This window comes from Quercus robur, chromosome 8 (genome assembly GCF_932294415.1).
Source record: "Quercus robur chromosome 8, dhQueRobu3.1, whole genome shotgun sequence".
NCBI lineage: Eukaryota > Viridiplantae > Streptophyta > Magnoliopsida > Fagales > Fagaceae > Quercus > Quercus robur.
The window spans coordinates 37,638,554-37,645,616 of NC_065541.1; the positions used below are offsets into that span (position 1 = coordinate 37,638,554).

The following is a 7,063-nucleotide window of genomic DNA, read 5'->3' on the forward strand; positions in this document are numbered from 1 at the left end:
TGTGGCATTTTTTATTATTATTTTAACTGCCACGTCAAGCCAACAGTGCATGCCGTTTGCTAGCTGTGCAATTTCTGTCTTTAATGTAACGTCAGGGACAAAAATGAGACGCGTTTTCCAGGATAGGAACTAAAATCGGTGGAAAAAAAAAAAGTTAGGGATCAAAGTGGGAATCGCGTGAAAATGTAGGGACTAAAATGTGTTTTTCGCCTAAATTTTTCTACCCTAAAAACCTTTATAAGAGTCTCCTATTCCTAACCCGTTTCAACTAAAATATATCCGTACATCATCTCACCAACAAGCAATTGAGGGCAGTGATATAAATTTCTAAAATTTTGAGGGGTTATTTGTTACACAAAGCCGTCAACAAGGAAAAACAAAAAAAAGTTTGTTAGACAAAGCTAAATTATTGGAGCATTCACTTTTCTTATTCTCCCCGTGGGAAACAATTATTGGAATGATCAAGACTTGCTCAACAACTTTTCGGAGCTAAGAAAAACTTTAAGTGGGACATTTTTTTTATATGTAAATATTAACTAAATAATATTTATTTTCATTATTATCTTTTTGTTGTATAATTTCATTATCTTTTATTCATCAAAAAAATAATCTTCTAATTCTTTTTTATGAATTTTTTTTATTTGTTATATTTTCATCCAAAATTTTTTGTTGTTTTTGGTTTAGTACTAACAAATTTATCCATAGATTATTTTTTAGATTCAATTTATTTTTCAAGTTTTCTCTTCTTCTTTTTTTAAATATTTTTTATATCCATATTTTAATAGATATTTCTAATTAAAAAATATTTCTAAATAAATAAAACACGATTTATAATAAAAGATTATAATTTAACTAAAATAGAATTCAAAGTATAGAACTATAAAAGATTGCAACTTTACTAAATGATGTGATCACTTTATACTCTAAAACTGCACATATAATTTTTTTTTTTCACATAAATTAATAAATTAGTACTAATATAAAGTAAATTATTCTAAAAGAATAACTAATAAAAATATACCTAAACAATAAAAATGAAATAAACTATTGATTTTTTATTTATTTTTTTAAGTTTACCAAATGACAAATGGGTTGATGTGATATGCATCAAGCCACGTGATAATGCCATAATGGAAGACTAGGTGTGTAAACGTGTATAATTTTATTTTTGAGAAAGGTAAACGTATGTAAGTTGGTTTGTAGAAAATTAAAAATAAAAAAGAGATAAAAAAAATTGGAAAAAAATAGATAAAAACTTAGATGAGATTGCAATCTCAGTTTTACACTTTTACTCTTGCATTTAAAAAAAGAAAAAAGGGGGAGAGTTAAAAATTGAATGCTAGAAGCCAATTGAAGATTGAAGCAGGCAAATGCCACAAATCACACGCGCTGCCCACCTAGATGAGCTGCTAGTGCCAAGAAAGCTTAACAAGAAAAAGATCTAAGATGAAGAACACTGAGATGAGGACTGAGAAAAAATCTGAAAATATTTTTTTCTTCAAGAATTAAGATGGAGAGATCGAGAGAATGATTTTTTTTTCTGGGAGGGGGGGCCTTTTGTTTTTAGAGATAAGTAGTCTTGCTTTTGGCAAATTTCAAGAGATAAAAGTTAGATTTAATGAATATGTCTGGTATTAATTTAGATTTTACCAAATTTCAAGAAATGAGTTAATAAATTTGTCTACTATTAATTTAAATTTAAATTTTGTTGGGTATATTTGTCTTTTAATTTTGTCTCTTCACCTTCATTTTCAAGAAAATGGCCTTATTAATATTATTATTATTATTTGGGTAAAGGCCTAAAGAATTCTTAATTAAAATGTACACATACATATATTATATATTTATATTATAGTATTAGCTAAAAAAGGGGCCTTCTATTATTTGGGGGCCCTTAGACCATTGCCGTTATAGATATGCTCTAGTCGGCCCTACTTGGATGTCATAAACACGAAAGAAAGTTTCAATCAATTGAACTATTCCGGCCTTTCTAAATTTTAATTATTTAAAAAAAAAAAAAAAAGAAAAAAAAAAAAACCTGAAGATCTGTTGGGGGAAAATTTGGGTGGGTTCAAAGTTGAAAATGTCCCTGGATCCCACCAAAAGGAAAGAAACGGAAAAAACAAAAATGGTAACACCCAGATCTGTAGCTGTGAAGAAAAAAAAAAAAAAAAAAAAAATCAAAGGATAAGGATGAACAAAGAAGCCATTCCACGGGAAAGAAATCACAAGAAGAAAATGCTAAAAAATATGGAGACGGTGGAAATTGTTGAGAGGGTATTTAAGTAAAATAATGCAACATTTGACATTTCGTATGCTGCCCAACACATATCATACAGGTGGTGACGTTTTTCTCCATTTTTCCATTAAAGTAGGGCTATTTCAGTAATAGCATACACAGTAAACAAGTATAGCAGCTGTTAACAAAGCCTCTGTCATTTTATTGTTATTGTAAATAGGAATTTCAAAAAGCTAGGGGACCACATGGCCCCCCCGCCCCCTAGCTTCGCCTATTCGCCTATGTTCTCTCTTAACGTACTCTGCAACTTTTATGATATCAACAACTGACCACCCTCTCGAGAAACGAAAAATCAGATGTTAAAGAGCAACCCACAATTATATGAGTATGGTAAAGAAAGTACAGCTATATGAACCCTTCACAAAAATAAAATAATAATTAAAGTAAAAAACAATTGGCCAAAGGAAAAGACTTGTATTGTAGCATAGTTTGTGTCCGAGCCAAGACGTTGGTTGGTTCAGTGGTAAGGAGCTTGTGGTTCTATTTGTCAGGTTTGGGTTCGAGTCACCTTCACAGTCAATTGTTGGTGGGCATCCTTAGTGGGGTTAACCTCCTGCACGATTTAGCTAGAACGGCCTGAGCTTATGTCAGATCGGCGCCCTGTCCAGAGGTAAAATATAGCCATAAAGGCCCCTCTTTTTTTTTTTAAACCAAAAAAAAAAAAAAAATAGTTTGTGTCCGAGACTTTTGTGCACAGGAGGACACATTGTTTTACAGAATACTATTTGATTGAACAATTCTAATAGCACATCTTTCTCTCCCTTCCCACATGTTGCAGAATTGTTTCCAAGTGCCGACACATGTGAGAGAATTTGCTGCCGTACGTGTAAGCTAGGATCTATGATTTATTTTAAGATGGAGGGAAAGATGAGGTGACTGTCTGACTGGCGAGACTGTGGGTGAGATGACATTATTTTAGATAACTAATAATTTTAAACTTAGAACATACGATATTAAATTATTTTAGATAACTTAAAAGAAAACTAATAATTCAACAACCGACCACCGTATCTCAAGAAATGAATACTCTGATGTGAAAGATAGCAACCCACAATAATATGAGTGCGGTTGCAAAGAAAGAACAAGCTATACGAACTCTAGTTTATTAAAAAGCTGTACGAACTCTTAACAAAAATAAAAATTTTGTCAGAAAAGGTTAAAAAAAACTCAAATAATACTACAAAACTGAAAAATTTGACATAAATTAAACAAAAAGACAAAACTTATATCAAGAAAAGATAAAAAAATTTATGCTTAACGGACACTGCACGGTACCATTAACATCACCCATAAAATAATTGTTAAAGTCCAAAAAATTGCCTAAAGAAAAGACTTGTATTGTAGTGTAGTTTGTGTCCACTACTTTTGTGCACAGGAGGACACGGTGCTTTACAGAGTATTATTTGATTGAATAATCCTAATAGGATTCCGTTAATGTGTGCCTATCTTAATAGGATCCGGTTAACTTTTTTCAATAAACTCTTTTTAAAATTGATTTATTATTGTGTGCCCTTATAATACACATTTAAAATCTATAATACAACTTTCTACTTTCCTACTTGTTGCAGAATTGTTTCCAAGCACATGTGAGAGAATTTGGCTGTAGTGGCTAGGACTATATGATTTTTGATTTAACACGGAGGGAAAGATGAGATGACTGTCGAGACTATGGGTGAGGTGACACTATTTATGGTTTCCACTATCAAGTCATTCAAGTGTTCTTAAGAGTTTAAGAGCTTGCTTGGCTTCAGAGTGAGTCATATTCCATCACTTGTCATCTTATAATTCTTTTTTTTTTTTAAACTTGAAAATCCCCAATATCCATATCACCTTTGTTTGGCTCATAAACCCGTTAAGAGTTTTCTTTCAAAAAACAAAACTCAAATATTTTCACTTTATGGGACCCACAGACTGATTGTATTCAGAAAAGCTAGAACGGGTACCCGCGTGTATCCTCTCTCTCTCCCTCCTTGAATCCCTTTTTCTCCTCTATTTTTCTTTGATCCAGGGACCAAAGAAACCTAATTCAAACTTTCTTCCAGGCGAAACCAGAGTTTCTTTATGGTCTCTAATCCACTCACCATACCTCAAAGAAACTCTATCAGCGCAATAAAACATGAAAGGAACACAGCAGTACTGGTATGTACAAGATGAACATGGAACACAGCATGCAGTTTGCGGACCATCCTTTAATTAAGGTAATTGCTCCCATTTTCAACTTTCTGTTACCAAAATGAAACAAGTAGAATTTTCTTTGTTGTTAGAACTTAGAAGTACAGTGTCGGTGTGTTATTGGTTGTTGACGCAAATGCTTCTTGGTTATCAATTTTCACTTTGACAACTGAAAAAAGATTGCCAAAATAGTAGAGCAATGTTGTGCTATATGGTTGGTAGAGAGGTAATAATGAGTTTATGAGAGGACACTTTTTCACCGATCATAATTTACCTTATTGACAAATTGTGGTACAAATTATGGAACTAAAATTATCCAAAAAAGTATGCAATGTGAACTACTTTAATTTACTGTTCGATTTGAATCCCTTCTTTGACCTTATACTTTATCTGTTTCTTTTATAATTTTTTTTTTTTACTTAGCACGACAAAGCAAGAACAAAACAAAAATGACTAATTTAGTGGATCCAGTTCTTTCGATATGTCAAGTAAACGAAGAAAATCATTCTATTACGGATTTAGGCCCCGGTTGTGCCAAATTATACTACCAATTTTAAACCAAATTATTTATTAGTCAAATTATGTGTCGGTTCATAATGTTGGGTGCGTGGCACCATTGTAGTCCAGCCCACGTTCTATAGGACACCTCATTATATGAGGCTGTTGAACAAGCCACAAAAGTCATCTTGCTTTTTCTTGTAAGGTGTCCTGGGCGTGTCTTACACTCCGAAGAGAAGAAGGAAAAGCTGAAGCAAGATAGAGACATATTCGGTCATTGAGTGAGATTACTCATTTCTATTTATATATTATAATTAAGTCAGTGTCTTGCTCTTATATGTGTGTGTGCATGCGCAGTTTCATTTTCTTTGTTAGTATATTTCATTTATGTTTTGTATCTTTCCCTTTGTTTATATATATTAACATTGAATTCACACTAGTTTTAATTTTTACCATATATTTAGTCTTGAATCTTAGTATATATTTCATTCTTGAATTCAAATTTTTTTTGTTCATGATTAGCCTCCCAAGCTAAAGTCTTGACTCTGTCTCTGTGCATAGTGTCTATTGTTGTTGAATGGGTGAAAATGCATACTTTGAATTACAACTGATGAAGGTACGAAATCACTACAATCTAATAAAGGATGATGTATCTCACATTAATGGCATTCTTCTCCATGCCGGGGAAGTATAAGCAAAGACTTGTATCATAAGCAAACACTAGAAAATAAAATTTATAGTACTACATCTCCTAAACATACGCACAACAGGAAAGCCAGGATACTGTCATGCAAGAACAGAGTAAGGAATTCTCCAAAGCCAGCAGAAAGCAGCATACGAAATCGCTTTTTTCGATTATCAAAACTAAATTGAGTTTTTCATCTTATCCTTTTTGTTTTCCAATTTTCCTTTTTAACTATTCGATTGTTTCAACTACGTAACTTTTATGTTTCTTTGGTTTAGATGGAATATTAGATACAATTATATGGCATCCTACGTGAATTACGACCTGTCTTTCCAATTAGAACATTTTCCAAATGGCTTCATCCTTCATATGACCGCATTTGAAATGACCTACAATGGAGACATGACATGTATGCCTATTTTTTATAAGTGCACTAATGGTACATGTGAATAGCATTCTCTTGAATCTCTTCCTGCTTAGTGTGGCAGTGAACAGTACAGCTGAAATGTAAGACTGACTGTACCTCTTGATGAAAATTGCAAATAATGCAGTCTAGGCTTCCAAATAATAGGAATAAATAAATGAAGGCAGTTGGTCAGAGTTAGAGACAATCAGAAATCAGTTGAAGTACAATAAATACAAAGGAGGTTCAAATAGGAAACAATCAGACTTACATTGGATACAATGTTATCACTTATCAGGGACAATATAAAAAAAGTATCAATATGACAGACAAGAAATATGCCGTAATTGTTCCTATGAGAACCATAGTGAGAATACTAGAAGCTTCTGCAAGACTGATAAAGATAAAACAAGAATCATGAGAGCCCTTATGTGATCCACCATTATCCGCCTTCTTCAATGGTACATGTTAATTCATTCGAACTTTCTGGTTTGGTAGTAGAAGAAGTTGCGCTAGGAATGGATCTTCTTACAACATAGGCTGGTTGTTTAGGAGTTGGGAGAGTTGCAATTTCACTACTAAGCATGAAAACTACATTTGACATTGTCGGACGATCACTTGGGTCCTCTTGTCCACATAAAAGCCCAATGTTAACACACCTTAAAAATTCGTCAGCATTACAAGTTTCATGTATTGTTTGGTCCATTAAATCTAAAGCCTTTCCTTCTTTCCACAATTTCCATGCCTGAGACAATTTGAAAATTGAATTGGCAATAAGTAGAGTGCAGGAAAAATAAAAAATAACTATATGTACTTGATGCAACATACGTTTTCTTTGGTTTACTAATACAACATACTTACATAACCTAAAAGACTCAGACCAGGTTCTGACTGGTGAAATCATGTGCTCCTTTTTCCACTGATAACCTCAAGTACAACTACTCCAAAGCTGAAGGCATCAGACTTGATTGAGAACAACCCATCCAATTCATATTCTGAAGACGTG

The 7,063-nt window shown here is 32.8% G+C and overlaps 1 long non-coding RNA gene across 1 annotated transcript; it reads right to left on the reverse strand.

Annotated features, from left to right (window-relative positions):
• Positions 1-6,287: 6,287 nt before the first annotated feature.
• Positions 6,288-7,045, reverse strand: LOC126695425 (uncharacterized). The gene is made up of 2 exons (XR_007646025.1): positions 6,919-7,045; positions 6,288-6,802 (listed from the first exon to the last, which is right to left on the reverse strand). It is a non-coding gene; the product is annotated as an uncharacterized LOC126695425 (long non-coding RNA).
• Positions 7,046-7,063: the final 18 nt, after the last annotated feature.